Raw genomic sequence first — 16,986 nt, forward strand, 5'->3', positions numbered from 1 at the left:
ATATCTAATGAGTTTGTTGATAGATACTAGGCACATTTATTATGGTATATGCTTAATGTATGTTAAGAAAACCTATTTAATCATATACGACTTTTATATTCTTATTTTTAAGCAATTATGGGATTGTGGAAGCTAATTTTATTCTAGGAAATTCATTGTTGAATAAAACATATATGATTATATATGTTTTTGTTTTGTTATTTAAGTACACAATCAAACACACCTATTAGAGGATCATTATTTGTTTTCCAAACAAAATATACTGAAAGACCAGTTACCACTCTTTCAGGAAAATAGAATTGATCAAAATGTGAAATGAGCCAGTTATCGATAAATGAAATAAAACAATATATATATTAGAATACCTAAAATGGTCAGCCTTGTAAATCTTTTACTCTAGGGCGGCTTACACTGCTAAAAGCTGTCAACAAAAACTAGCATATTCTCATCAATAGGTGGCGGTCTCACCCTTCCTCACAGTTACACTGGATTCTCGTGGAATTCGATATACTTACGAAAGAGCAAATAACTCAACTATTTCTAACTTTGATTGATATTGTCACGTCTTAAACTTCATATTACTGCTAGCCATTTTGCTTTTCTTTGATAAATAATCCTGTCTGGACATTAGTGATTATGCTTAAGGAAAGCATTAAGTGTTTTTCTAAGTATAAACATTTAAAAACTATCTTTTGCTTTTTTGAACTATATGGTTATTCTCCACTTACGCCAGAGGAAAACATTCAGAATGTAACCACATATAAACCACTGTCAGATAGAGTAAAAGTACCACACTTAAATAGGAAAATTTGGTCATACATGTCTAAAACATAACTATATTTAGAATTTCATATGACTTTATGTTTAGTCATTTTGGATCTTTACAGTTAAATCAAGTCTGAGCTAAAGAGTAATTTAGAATCTAAGTGGTAGATAATAGTCTTTTCATCATGAAATACAGAAGAATATTAAAGATATTCTTTCATAGTATACCTTTATAACTTAATACAAAAATATCTGCGTATAAAATGATTGCCTTCAATAAAGCTTACAGGCAAACATTAATATACAATGCCATATTTGTACTATTGTATCATAGATTCTATTTATGATTACTCAAAAGATTATTACCTACTGACAAGTGTATGAAAATATCCATGAAGAACATGATAATTTTCTGTTTAGAGTGACAGTACTGCAGTTAATAAAACATTCTATATTCCTAAAGATAAGCATCTAAGTCAAGTGGCACTGTATATTTTAATGTTCAATTCAACCATATGATTCCTAGACCTGATATTTTGTGATTTTATTTTCCTTATTAATACTCGATATTTTTTAAAATTTGATATTGTGCTAGTTTTGCTAAGTTAAGTGAAAAATTTTCATGTTACAGATATATTGGCATCAGAGAAGTGTCACATGTTACAAAGTTGTGTAATTGTAAAGGCTATGATTGTTCTTGCATTGTGAAACCACATGATATATTTGCATGGACTAAATTTGAAAATTTTCCCCCAAGCATACAACCTAATTCAAACTATAGCAATAAAAAGTAAAATCTAAGTTTAAAGATTAATTTACCTTCACCAAAGAAATCTAATCATATAGGTTACAAGTAACTCTTTTTGTAATTGAAAATATTCTTGGTGATATCAGCCTCTTAGCATAATTCTGTCTAAATGGCTATGATTATTGTAAAAGTGGATTCCACCACTTCTCTCTCCATAACTCAAACTGATAGTCTTGGTTTAATTTGCATGTGTGCACTTCATCACTTCCTTTTCCCAGAAGAGAGAAATAGATAATAGTACATTCGAAAAGAATACCAGTTTTGTTTTTTTTTTCCAAATCCTATAGAGACTTCTAGAAAAATACTTACATTATTGAGTTGGTCTTATATTTAAGGGATTCCATTGATATATTTTTACCTTCTATATATCTTAATAAACAGGACCTGTTGTACTTTGAAGGTCTTCTGTGGTAAGAACAAAGCACACTATGTTGGAGTGCAAACCCTTGCTGTGTTTATTATATAGAGGTTTATGCTTTAAAGTGCATCACTTTTTGCAACTCTATGTTTTACATATATAAAGCCTGACGTTATTAGATAACATCACAAGATGGATCTAGTGCAAATTCCATCCACTCTAAACATAAGAGGATCACTGTAACGCTGATAAATGTCAAGCATCAGTAGTCCTATGCTTAAACAGTCTTGAAGAGACAAAAACGGATATGATAGGCATAGCCCTCCATTATCAAGACAGCGATGATAAAGTACAACACTTAAGAGATTTTACTAACAGTTTAAGAGTTCTGGCACAGTACAGACTGCACATAATGAGGCTTCTAAATGTTCAGCTCACACAACTTGCCTTTGAAGAGATAAAATACTTTACAAACTCTATTTCATTAATCTTCACAATATCTCTGTGAAGAATTATGAACACCAATCAACAGATTACAGAAGGATGGCATTGAAATGTTGAATGAATTCCCAGTCCACTCAGAGAGAGCCTAGGAGATTCTCTTTACAATGAAGTTATATCTTTAATGCCAGCCTTCTAGACCAAATTAATGTGCTCAACCGCACAAAGAATCAATATGTTATACTTTGTTCAGTAGACGAAAATGTGAAACATCTTTAAAAGGACAGAAGAAAATCTCTTTTGAATTTGATAATAGGTTAAAGCAATATTTTATTATGACGTTATAAGTATATTTAAAAGTATATCTTCGAACAAGAGCATTGCACACTGACTCAAAGCCTGTTCTAGTGGTCATATTAATGCCAGGTAAGAATTTTAATCTTGCGGTAAATTAGTCTAATCATATTAAATAACTATTCAAGCAAATTTAGCAGCACATAGTTTGTATTGTATTATTAACAGCTCTTCAAAAGGCCCACAACATTATTACCATCAATAAATTGTTATTGACCACTTACTGTGGATAGCTTGAGTTTTGAAAGATCATATTGCTTCCAATTTGTTAAGCTAATCTTTTATAGATTTATTTTCATGTTGACAAACCAACTTCTTGTTATGTCCATAGGGCAAATCTTAGCCTCAGCATCCAAAAAAAAACTTTTTGATTCTTTCTAACAAATGAGTCTTTAAATGTGTTTGATAGCCTATTATTAAGTAATCAGTTTTTTAAAACTGTAAAAGATTGACAGCATATAGCTCTGGCAAGATGAAAAACTACAGTTATTAAGAACAATTGGGGTCATTACACAAAAACGCAAGTACCACGTGCAAAATTCCTCTATATCAGTCATTTATTAAGAGGTACCAAAAACACAATTGCTCCCAGACACCCACCAGAACTTGTTGATAAGTCCCATCTGCTCTATACACCATACATCTTGGAAACAAGATGAAGAGAAATTAAGCTGACAGTGTACTACAGAATTTCTCATATTTTTATATAGAGAATACTTTATTAGCTTTTGTCATTAGACACATGTAGATGAACCTTACATATGTAAACATACAAATGAAAAATGATTAAGTTCAACATTTCTAGGCTAATATGACAGCACAGCAAAAGGTTCCAAAGATTCAATTTATATGTGTGTGTGTTGGTTGGATCTTATATTTATAAATAGTGTTATATTATCTTTAGTGAAGTAGGTGCTTCAATGATTAAAACCTAGATATAATTGCTATTATTTTTGTTACCAGCCAGACTGGCAAGTTTTGTCCATTAGTATTGTGATGCCACAAAAATTATGGGGTGATCAACTGTTATCTAATTAACTGTAATGTAAACCATCCATAATACAGTAAATACAGTCTACACAGAGAGAAAAGAGTATAGAATCTGATAAAAGGGGGTAAGGAGCTAAGGGCCTGACTGACATCACACCAACCAATTAAATATCTACATTCATACTTGCAGACAAAAACTAAATCTTGCCTTATACATAGAAACGTCTTTTTACAGTGAGTGGAGGTAAATGCAAAGATTCATGGCTATACAAATACTAAGAATAAAGAACAATTGAGGGCTTAACCCTAGGCAAAGCATTTAAACTATCTCCTTAAAGGTCAGACAATGTGGAAGAGAAGGTATGACGAGTATGTGAGATGGAACACGGAGAGAATCTTGAAGTACCACTTTCTCAGATGTGTTCAGATATGGTAACTACACACTCATAGCACCTGTGTGTGCTACCACTGAGTTCAGAGCTATACCTTTATGTCAGTCAGCTGAGGGGAGGAGAAGAGGGCTGTCTCAGAAGACCTTACAATGTATTGCTGATCTATTGGCAATGTTCAATTTATACTTGAAGAAGAGGCAGAATATGGACCTGCATACCCATTTGTGAGTTTACCAGGCTCTGATTACTTTTTGTGTGACACTAACCAAACACAATTAATAAATTGATAGCAGATTAATCATAAAAATAAGGGTGGAAATGTATCATTGTATTAAGAATTAAGTAAAAATGCTAAGATATAGAAGAAAATTACACTTTCAAACTACTTACTACCAATGTGGATACAATAAATGAGTCAAATTTATTCCAACTGTTTAGCTTTTTATTGGTTCTTTGTGAATTTCCCATCATGCACCCTAGTGCCACTTATCTCTCCGATGCTTCCTACCTGTTTCCACCCTTGCAACTTCCCAACCACAACAAAGAAATAAAAAGACTATTGAATAGTGAATAGTTGAAATAGTGCACCACAGTGTATGTCACACTATTCCCTTCTGTCCACACTTGTATGCTTGCAAATGTTCATTGCAATGATGAGATGGTCTGGTCAGAGGCCTCTGACCTTCTGCTCTGTCAATGCTGGAAGCTCATTGGGAGTCTTCTCAGAAATCCTGTTGTTGTCCAGTGTCTTGGAGATCCTGTAGCTTTAACACTGTAAATTTGTTCCCTTCAGGAACTCCAACAATTCCTAGATGGGGTAGATATTGGGTTTTGCCAATTCAAAGCCTAGCATCTGGGCCTCAGAGCTGTCTGAGCTGGTCAGCTTTTGGAGCCTACTCCCCAGCAATCTCCAGAACTAGGGCCAGCTTTAACCTGCTACCCAGTCCAGAAGCAGGTCCAGAACTGCTGAATGATACACCTGGGGAAGGACAAAGAATGCTCTCCTGTTGTCATTGGAGAACACACACCATTGCCCAGTCTCTCAATTGCCACAGTTGGTAGGGGAAAGAGGAGGAGAGTAAGTCTGTCTTTTGCATGCCATTGCACATGGGATTATGTAGGGCCAGATCTCCCATGATTATATCCTTGGGACCCACTCTTCTACAACTTATACAATGTGTGAGGCCACTCTGTCTCTCAATTACAATGTTTTGGGGTAGGGGCAAATCTTCTCTCATGTTCGCCAGGGTCAGCTCTCCCACAATACCCAGGTGAGGGGTGGGGCCAGTTATGTTCATCTCTCAGATATGAACATGTCCAGTGTTGCAGCCCAGAAAGGGACATCCTTCTGGCCTTTAGTAGTAACAGATATCCAGTAGTGCAGGGAAATGGACCAAAATGTAGATGCAATGACAGCATATGTCAAGATTCTAACATGGTCCTAGATGTCTGCCAGCTACTCACATCTGACTAGTCCTTACTACACTTGAGTCTTCATTGTGCTCACATCTGTTTCTTTTTCTCTTCCATTTCTCCACTGTTTACTTGTTCTTCTAAGTGGCACCTGAGGATCTCTAAGTGTCTGTCATTATGTCAGGTGTAGTCTCAGAACAGATATGCTCTGCTCATGAATTATGGCACTGAGAAGGAATCATCTCCTCCAAGGTCTGGTCCTCCAGGCCTGTGTGGCTCTGAAAGGATGATATCTCATGCTAGCTCCATGCCCAAGCCCTGTGGCACCAGTCTGGTGGTATTCTCAAGCTTGGTTCTCCCCTGACACACATGAGTGGCCTCTTGAAATATTGACTATTTTGGGTTCACTCCTACCTATGGACTGCAGTCCAATGCAGGGATCTTCTAGTCTCTGATTTATACCTCATCCTAGGAGCTCATCCAGGCCTGCACGATAGCTTTTTGGTGGTTGTCTCAGCCCCATATTTTTTTTTTCAGGAAATGTTAGGCTACTATTCATTTAGGTGTTCATAGATCAGAATATTGAGTATAGTCATAGCCTCTCTCTCTTCTGAACCTATGACTATGTATGTGACACAGCAAACGTACCTGTAATAACTCTAGGGGTAGGAGATTTGTTCAGTTTTACAATCCATGATATTTGGTCAGTTCCGCAGTCTTTCATTACTCCACTTCAAGCACACAATGCCATAGAACTGGACAGTTTTCAGCCTTATTTATTTTATCTATTTAAAGAAGCCTAGAAGTTATTACACCAACTTTTGTAACTTGTATAGCAGTCTTGTGGACATATTACCTTATCTCTCATTTTGACTTGTGTGACAGCTTACTGTTTTGTTAGTACTATTATTACCTCATCCACTGTCTACATAGTAAATAAAGTGTTTCGATTCATTGCTGGTACTCTCTTTCCTCTTCCCTCTCCTATGTTTGCTACATACAACATTTACCAGCTCATATGTTTTTGTTACCCTGCATATAAATAAATAAATAATACAAACCCATACTCTATTCTGCATGTAGATGTTTGTAGGGCTGTGTATTTTCTATTAGGTAACAAATCAGCTACAAGATTATTCCTCTACAAGATTAATTATGAATCTCAGATCAATTGTTAATTTCTTTGCTCTTTATCTAGTGGTAAGGACCCATGAAATTTCTTCTTTATGTGGTGAGAAATTGAGTCATTTTGTGTTGTTTACATTTCCTGGATGTAGCATATCTATCATAGCTAGAAAAAAAATCATAGAATCTCTCTCTCTCTCTCTCTCTCTCTCTCTCTCTCTCTCTCTCTCTCTCTCTCTCTCTCTCTCTCATACAATCTTCTCACCCCTTCTCTGATTTCTCTGGGTCATACATATTAAGGTTTATTGAAGATATATTGCTTAGGGTTAGACAATATCTTAGCAAGGGTTTTATTGCTGTGAACAGACATCATGACCTAGGCAAGTCTTATAAATAACAACATTTAATTGAGGCTGGTTTACAGGTTCAGAGTTGCAGTCTATTATCATAAAGACTGGAGCATGTCAGCATCCAGGCATGCATGGTGCAGGAGGAGCTAAGAGTTTTACATCTTAATCCAAAAGGAAGCCAGGAATAAACTAAGCATCCTCAGGCAGCTAGGAGGAGTATCTCCAAGCCCAGCCCCTGAGTGACAAGTTTCCACCAACAAGGCCACACCTTCTAATAGTGCCACTACCTGGGCCAAGCATATGCAAACCACCACAGAAGAAATGGTCAGTTGTTCTCTGAATATGTCAATAAAGACACAATTCCAACTTAAAATGTTAATATGTGCTTTAGCAGTTATATTTATTTGATAAATTTATAATAATTTTCAATAAATGATATGTCAAGCATTTGTCTCTGTTAAGACTGGCTGACTAAGAAAGAAAAAGTAACTATCAGAAAAAAAATTTAACAATGTCTCTTTTTTAATTTTTAAAATAACATGGAACAATCACTAGTTGTCTCTGAGTCTCCTTTTTATTTGTACAAAGTGAAAGATTACTCGTGTTTTTATTTTTATAAATAATGTAATAAGATATTTAATGAGTATTTTGAAGTCTTTGTTCATTTTATTTTATAAGTAATAGAGATACATGTACTTACATGCCATTCTTCACATGCTATTGGCTAAGTGGAAACTGATAAATTTTAAGAAATTAGCAAACATGGAATTTTCACAGAACTGTGGCTTACTAATTTGATATGTACAAACTGAGTCCCAAATATTTCATTAGTGTTAGTGAAACTCTTCCCACATAAACTACTGAAATGAAAACAGCACTCTTTTATTAAATAATCTCAGAAAGCTTTCTATATTCCTCAATGACAAAGTATGTATATTCAGTATCAGTTAAGACCTGATCAGGATTAGAGGTGCTATACTCTCACCTGAAGTCATTCACAAGCTAAAACCTGTGTTAACTTCAACTGGGATATTTTTTACTGTATTGAATTTGAAGTAACAGGAATTATTTTTCCACTTGCTCTTAATTCTTGGTCATATAACATTTATATACAATAAAATATAATCACCTTCAACCCCAGTTTTCCTCATCCAAACCCTTCATAGTCTCATCAACATGCCTTATTCTGAAATTCTGAATATCATGTTTTTTTGTTTTTTGCTTTTATTTGGTTGTTTGGTTTGGTTTTGTTGTTGCTGTTTCATATTTTGTATGTGTGTTTCCTTTTAAAAACTCCCTAAGTTCAATTACTATTGCCCATCTTGTCTATGGAATTTGATTCTTTTGAACATTAACCTAAGACACTTGAGGTCTGTGTTACTTCTCCACATTCTTACATGAGAATAGCAACTGAATTATAATGAGAAATGCAAATGTTTTATACTCTTCTAAATATAAGCTGCGTTGTTATAAAACATGAATGTTAAAATATCTTGACTACAACCATATAAATCAGTTCTTAAGGTCACTTGTTTTTCAGAACATGTACGTTGCTTAAGTCATCTTCATTTCAATAAAAGTAAACTGTAGTGGAGTTAATATCAAAAGTGCACAGAGCATACTCTGCCAATTACTTAATCTCATTAAAAAAATAGTACTCTGTTTTTGACACCTGTCAAAAACTTAGTTGACAGACTTCTTTTTTCAATCTACTAAACCTTCGAAGAGTCAAATCAATGTGTCCAATTTATTATTCATAATTTGCATAGCATACTTATGGCTTTATTCTATATTTGTCTTCTATTTTCTCATCATGGATTTTCAGTGTTTAGCAGCAGTAAAAGCGAAAATTATATTACTCATCTATTTTTTTCTGTAGATAGTTAATTTAACACATTTATTAATTCATAAAAAATGGACACAAAATAGAAAACTAACTCCACTTTAAATCAATGATTAAATAAAGAAATATTTTAGGTGTAATTATTTAATAATAAGTGTGTGAATTTGCATCATAGTTCACCTGCAAGAGGAACTCACATTAATTAAATTAAAAGTTATTGTTTCAAAAAAATATATTTACAAAATAAGAAGACTTTGACTATTTCCAAGTTGCATTTTGTTTTGCATGTACTTTACGCTCATGGTAACTATTAGGTTTTCAATGCATACTGTCAAGCCCTTGAAAAAATCAAGTACTGACTAAAAAATGTATTCACATAGTTTTATGTAAAAATTATTTTTTAAACGACTTTATTTTAAAAAACAAAGATAAATGTACAGATTTTAAACATTTTTTGCTTAAAATTATACATTTTTGTCAGTACTGTTTTTTCAGATATTGAAATAATTTTTACATAAAACCATGTGAATATATTTTTTTAGTCAGAACTTGATTTTTTTCAAGGGCTTGACAGTATGCATTGAAAACCTAATAGTTACAATAAGCGTAACGTACATGCAAAACAAAACAGAACATGGAAATAGTCAAAGTCTTCTTGTTTTGTAAATATATGTATATATATATTTTTTGTTTTCTTTATTTCTTGGACTTCATACAGTCTGTGAGTTGTTTCTGGGGGAGTGCAAGCCTCTGGGGTTAGCATCCCACTATCAGTGACTGCATATTATGTCTGTTCTTTTGTGACTGGGTTATTTCACTCAGGATGATATTCTCTAGATGCAGCCATTTTCTTAAGAATTTGGTTAAGTCATTGTTTCTGGTGGCTGAGTAGTATTCCATTGTGTATATGTACCACAATTTTTGTATCCATTCATCTTCTGAAGGACATCTGGGTTCCTTCCAGCTTCTGGCTATTATAAATAGAGCCGCTATGAACATTGTGGTGCATATATCTTTGTTGTGTATTGAGTGTCTCTGGGGTATATGCCCAGAAGTGGAATAGCTGGGTCTTCAGGTAGTACTATATCCAATTTTCTGAGGTATCGCCAGACAGATTTCCAGAGTGGTTGTATTAGCTTGCAACCCCACCAACAGTGGAGAAGTGTTCCTCTTTCTCTGCAGCCTCGCCAGCATCTGCTGTCATCTGAGTTTTGGATCTTTGCCAATCTGACTGGTGTGAGGTGGTATCTCAGGGTTGTTTTGATTTGTTTTTCCCTGATGGCTAAGGATGTCGAGCACTTCCTCAGGTGTTTCTCGGCCATTCGGTGTTCCTCAACTGAAAACGTTTTGTTTAACTCTGTACCCCATTTTTTAATAGGGTTATTTGATTCTCTGGTGTCTAGCTTTTTGAGTTCCTTGTATACCTTGGATATTAGGCCTCTATCTGATGTGGTGTTGGTAAAGATCTTTTCCCATTCTGTTGGTTGCCGTTTTGTTTTCCTGACAATGTCTTTAGCCTTACAGAAACTTTGCAATATCATTAAGTCCCATTTGTTAATCTTTGATCTTAGAGCTTGAGCCATTGGTGTTTTGTTCAGGAAATGTTCTCCTGTACCTATGTGTTCTAAGGTTTTCCCTACTTTCTCATCTAATAGTTTCAGTGTACCTGGTTTAATGTGGAGATCTTTGATCCACTTACACTTGTGCTTTGTACAAGGAGATAAGAAAGGGTCTATTTTCATTCTTTTGCATGTTGAGTGCCAGTTGGACCAGCACCATTTGTTGAATAGGCTGTCCTTTTTCCATTGAATGTTTACTGCTCCTTTGTCAAAAATCAGGTGACCATATACATGAGGGCTCATTTCTGGATCTTCTATTCTATTCCATTGATCCACATGCCTATTTCTGTACCAGTACCATGCAGTTTTCAGCACAATTGCCTTGTAATATAGCTTGAGGTCAGGGATAGTGATTCCTGCAGATGTTTTTTTGTTGTTGAGGATATATTTTGCTATTCTAGGTCTTTTGTTATTCCATATGAAATTGCACATTGATCTTTCCAATTCCATGAAGAACTGGGTTGGAATTTTGATGGGGATTGCATTGAATCTGTAGATTGCTTTTGGTAGGATGGCCATTTTTAAGATGTTGGTTTTTCCAATCCATGAGCATGGGAGATCTTTCCATTTTCTGAGATCCTCCTCAATTTCTATCTTTAGAGGTTTGAAGTTCTTGTCATACAGGCCCTTCACTTGCTTAGTTAGAGTCAAACCAAGGTATTTCATAGTTTTTGTAACGATTGTGAAGGGTACGTTTTCCCTAATTTCTTTCTCCACATGTTTGTCCTTTTAGTACAAGAAGGCTACTGATTTGTTTGAATTAATTTTGTATCCAGCCTTTGGATGAACTTGTTTATCAGCTGTAGGAGTTCTCTGGTTGAATTTTTGGGGTCACTCAACTACACTATCATGTCATCGGCAAAGAGTGAGGTTTATACCTCTTCCTTTCTGATTTGTATCCCCTTGATCTCCTCTTGCTGTCTAATTGCTCCAGCCAGGACTTCCAGTACTATGTTGAATAGGTAAGGGGAGAGTGTGCAGCCTTGTCGAGTCCCTGATTTTAGTGGGATTGTTTCAAGTTTCTCGCCATTAAGTTTGATGTTGGCTGTTGGTTTGCTGTATATTGCTTTTATTATGTTTAAGTATGGGCCATGGATTCCTGTTCTTTCCAGGACTTTTAACATGAAGGGATGTTGGATTTTGTTGAATGCTTTCTCAGCGTCTAGTGAGATGACCATGTGATTTTGGTCTTTGAGTTTGTTTATATGGTGGATTATGTTGATGGATTTCCTTATGTTAAACCATCCCTGCATCCCAGGGATGAAGCCTACTTGGTCATGATGAATGATCGTTTTGATGTGTTCTTGGATTTGGTTTGCAAGAATTTTGTTGAGTATTTTTGCATCAATGTTCATAAGAGAGATTGGTCTGAAGTTCTCTTTCCTTGTAGGGTCTTTGTTTGGTTTAGGTACGAGGGTTATTGTAGCCTCAAAAAATGAGTTGGGAAATATTCCATCTGATTCTATCTTCTGGAATAGTTTGGTGATTATTGGTGTTATATCCTCAATAAAAGTCTGATTAAATTCTGCACTGAACCCGTCTGGACCTGGGCTTTTTTTAGTTGGGAGGCTTTTGATGACTTCTTTTATTTCTTTAGGTGTTATAGGGTTATTTAGATGGTTTATTGGTCTTGGTTTAACTTTGGGACACTGCATCTGTCTAGGAATTAATCCATTTCCTCCAGATTTTCTAATTTTGTGGAGTATAAGTGTTTGTAGTAGGATCTGATGATTTCTTAAATTTCCTCAGTTTCAGTTGTTATGTCCCCACTTTCCTTTCTGATTTTGTTAATTTGGATACTCTCTTTTTGCCCTCTAGTTCGTCTGGCTAGGGGTTTATCAATCTTGTTGATTTTCTCAAAGAACCAACTCTTGGTTTTGTTGATTTTTTCAATGTTTTTTTTTGTTTCAATTTGGTCTATTTCTGCCCTAATTTTGATTATTTCTTGCCGTCTACTCTTATTGGGTATATCTGCTTCCTTTTGTTCTAGGGCTTTTAGCTGTGCTGTCAGGTTGCTGATGTGAGCTCTCTCCAGTTTCTTTTTGGAAGCACTTAGGGCTATGAGTTTTCCTCTCAATACTGCATTCATTGCATCCCATATGTTTGGGTATGTTGTGTTTTCATTTTCGTTGAATTTTAGAAAATCCTCAATTTCTTTCTTTATTTCTTCTTTGACCCTGCTATCCTTTAACAGAGCATTGTTTAGTTTCCATGTGTATGTGGGCTTTTTGTTGTCTTTGTTGTTGTTAAAGACCGGCCGTAGACCATGGTGATCTGAGAGGATGCATGGGAGTATTTCAATCTTCTTATATTGATGGAGGCTCGTTCTGTGTACAATTATGTGGTCAATTTTCGAGAAGGTGCCATGGAGTGGTGAGAAGAAGGTGTATTCTTTTACTTTGGGATAGTATGTTCTGTATATATCTATTAATTCTAGTTGGTTCAAAGTCTCTGCTAGTTTTGCAGTGTCCTTGTTGAGTTTCTGTTTCCCTGATCTGTCCATTGGTGAGAGTTGGGTATTAAAGTCTAGCACTATTATTGTGTGGGGTGAAATGTATTTTTTGAGCTTTAGTAGAGTTTCTTTTATGAATGTGGGTGATATTTTATTTGGTGCATATAAGTTAAGGATTGAGAGTTCCTCCTGACAGATTTCCCCGGTAATGAGTAAAAAGTGTCCTTCCTTATCTTTTTTGATAACTTTTGGTTGGAAATTTACTTTATTTGATATTAGAATAGCCACTCCAGATTGCTTCTTGGAGCTGTTTGCTTGGAAGTTTTTTTCCCACCTTTTTACTCTGAGATAGTGTCTGTCTTTGTCTCTGAGATGAGTTTCCTGTATGCAGCAAAAGGCTGGATTTTGTTTATGTATTCAGTCTGATAGTCTATGTCTCTTTATTGGGGAGTTGAGACCATTTATGTTAATAGATAACAAGGAGTAGTTGTTTCTGTTTCCTGCAATTATTGCTTTTTTGGGTTGAGTTGTGTCTGTGTTTTTTTCTTTTTTTAGTTTTCTTGTTTAGGAGTTTTCTTGTTCTTACTAGGCTGTATTTTCCCTCATTGTATTGGGTTTTCCACCTATAATTTGTTGTAGTGCTGGGTTTGTGGTCAGATATTGTGTGAATTTTGATTTGTCTTGAAATATCTTTGTCTCTCCATCGATGGTGATTGATAGTTTTGCTGGGTATAGCAACTTGGGCTGCCACTTGTGCTCTCTTAGGGTGTGCATGATGTCTGTCCAGGCTCTTCTAGCTTTCATAGTCTCTGTTGAGAAATCGGGTGTGAGTCTGATTGGTCTGCCTTTATATGTTACCTGACCTTTTTCCCTTACTGCTTTTAGTATTCTTTCTTTACTTTGGGCACTTGATGTTTTTACTATTATGTGTCTGGAGGTATTTCTTTTCTGGTCCAACCTATTTGGAGTTCTGAAGGCTTCTTTTATGCTCGTGGTCATCTCATTCTTGAGGGTAGGGAAGTTTTCTTCCATGATTTTGTTGAAGATATTTACTGTGCCTCTTAGTTGATACTCTTCTCCCTCTTCTATTCCTATTATCCTTAGGTTCGGTCTTCTCATTGTGTCTTGGATTTCCTGGACATTTTGGGTTAGGAGCTTTTTGTTTTTTGCATCTTCTCTGGCTGTTTTGTCTATGTTTGCAATGTTGTCTTCTGGCCCAGAGATTCTCTGTTCGATCTCTTTTAATCTATTGGAAATGCTTGCTTCTGTGACTCCTGATTTCTTTTTTTGGTGTTCTTACTCTAGGGTTATCTCTTTTAGTGTTTTCTTTATTGTGTCAATCTCTGTTTTAATTTCCCTCTTCCATTCCTTTATTTCTTTGGTTCTGTTTTCCTCTCGTTCTTTGAGTTCTTTGAGTGTTTTTCTTGTTTCTTCTTTAAAAGCTTCTGTATCTTTTTGCTTTTCCTCCCTTTTTTTTTAAGTAACACTATCAGCATCTTGAGGCATGATTTCAGGTCTGTGTCTTCTTTTTCTGGAGTGTTTGGAGTTCCGATGTTTGCTGTTATGGGAGAGCTGGGCTCTGGTGTTGCTAGATTGTCTTGGTTCCTTTGGGATATACTCTTTCTCTTTCCTTTTGCCATTTTGTTGTCAGTGATATGTTCTTACCTTTCTCTTGTATCTGGTCTGTGACCCTGGTTCTCCACTTGTTGAGGTGTCAGATGGGTCGAGCCCTGTTTTATGCCTCAGAGTCGTCGGGTGTGAGCAGAAGTTCCAACGTTCTGTTTCTGTTTGCTGGATCAGGCAAGGCAGGGCAGGGCAAGGCAGGGGGTGCACTTTCCTTGTGTACTCCACCCAGATCTTTCTGCTCCCCTGCGGTTAAGGTCTCCCACTCACCAGTTGCTCAGCCTCTATGAGCCGCTGATCTGGGTGGCAGGTAGGCCAGGCTCTGCTCTGCGTCCGGAAGTCGCCTCCGTGCGGAAACAGAAGTTCTAATTTTCTGTTCCCAATCGCAGTTGCTCAGCCTCTATGAGCTGCCATTCCACCTGGCAGGTAGGCCAGGCTCCGCTCTGCGTCCGGAAGTCGCCTCCAGGTGGGAACAGAAGTTCTAATTTTCTGTTCCCAATTGCTGGATCGGGCAGGGCGGGGCAGGGCGAGGTACAGTGTGCACTTTCCGTGTGCACTTTGCAGAGATCTCTCTGCTCCCCTGCAGTCTTGGTCTTCCACTCACCAGTTGCTCAGCCTCTATGAGCCACCGTTCCGCCTGGCAGGTAGGCCAGGCTCTGCTCTGCGTCCCGTAAAAATTATTTTAATATCTGAAAAAACAGTACTGACAAAAATGTATAATTTTAAGCAAAAAATGTTTAAAATCTGTACATTTATCTTTGTTTTGTAAAATAAAGTCGTTTAAAAAATAAAAAAAAAAATTAAAAAAAGACCTATAAAAAATAAAAAAAATAAAAGATATTGTTTCTTCCAGACTGAAACATTTCATCTCCCAAGGAAAGCACATTTGACAGAACATAAAATTCAAAATAACTCCAGGAAGTCCATGAAATTGAGCAGATTCACTAGGCCTATCACTCCCAATAGAAAATCCTAAAGACTTCTGGCTTAGTTAATATTTCACTGCTGTGAATAGAAACTATGACTAAGTCTACGTATTGAAAACAGTTTATTGGAAGTTTTCTAACAGATTCAGAAGGTTAGTCTATTATCATATTGAAGAGGAGTATGGTTGTGGTTCTGGAGAAGAATCTGAGAGTCACATACCAATCCAAAAAGAGCAATGAGAGACAAAAAAGAGAGACAGAGACACAGAGAGAGGTATAGATAGAGACAGACATACAGGTACAGAGATGGAGACACAGAGACACAGAGAGATTTATAGAGACTGATAGAGACTGAATGTGCTTCTACTGAACTTCTGAAACTATAAAAACCACTCTAAGTAATACAGCAGCCTTTCCAGCAAGACCATACCTCTTAATTCTTTCCAAACAGTTCCACACAACTGAAAACCAAGCATTTGAACATAAGAGCCTATGGGAGCCATTCTCATTAAAACCACCACAATTGCTAAGACTCACTCTTAGACAAGCCAATCTGCAAAGAGGTCTCTAAGACCAGTAAAATAGCTTAAAATACGCAGAAACAAAATGGGATTCCTAGAAAGAGGTTAGACGAACTGAGTTACTGGGCCAGCTTTGTAAATTGTGAGTTCCATATAATAATGCATATGCCTAAATGTTTTCTAAAATGTCAGTGAAAATTGCTATTACTGTACATACAAAAATTATGTTTTTTCTTCTCTGGTGCCTCCCTTCTTGCTTCTTACTATCTATATTTTTGTTGGTTGTTTAATCTGCATTCTAATATTGGTCTAAGAGGGAAATAACCTTAGATTATAATGATTATAACATTCATCTTTAAGTTATTCAGTGATGATTTGAAATGACAGTAACACATAATAAATTATCAAAATAGCCCAACTATCATCTCTTGGTCCATTTCTAGACTGAGCTTCATGCAAAGGAAAAGAAACAAACAAATATGACTCAGGATGTCTTGAAATGGAGAACAAATGAAGGTGTCCACAAAACTGCAAACCTTATATGGATACATTCACTGTTGGAAATCTACCATAATCCATGACGTCTGTAGTTCACACCAGATAGGGTTTAAACTAGCTCATTTCTCTAGGTTCCTAGCTTCCTTCTCTTCTAGACACTTGGCTCACACATGTATAGGTTGTGTCATGAGTCTGGGGATATAGAACCAAGCCATTCATCTTCCAGTGGATCTGCAGATCCAACCTAGCTCAGCCAAGCATTCTCCAAGTATGTTTTAAATTGTATGGATAGAAGGAAGAAGTCAATTAAACTGGTTGTATTAGGAAAGATGCCTGCCTGTGTCAAAACGTGGCCTGTAAGTAGGTCATCATATTTACCATTGGTAACATCTTATAAGAGGCCACAGCCATTGCCAAGTACATGAGGGAACAGGTATTCTCATGTCCATATTTTTATCCTGTCAGTGCACAGTCAGAAAATGGCCATCGAAAGTGCAGAATATGAAAA

This window comes from Micromys minutus, assembly GCF_963924665.1.
Source record: "Micromys minutus genome assembly, chromosome: 5".
In the NCBI taxonomy this organism is placed as follows: domain Eukaryota; kingdom Metazoa; phylum Chordata; class Mammalia; order Rodentia; family Muridae; genus Micromys; species Micromys minutus.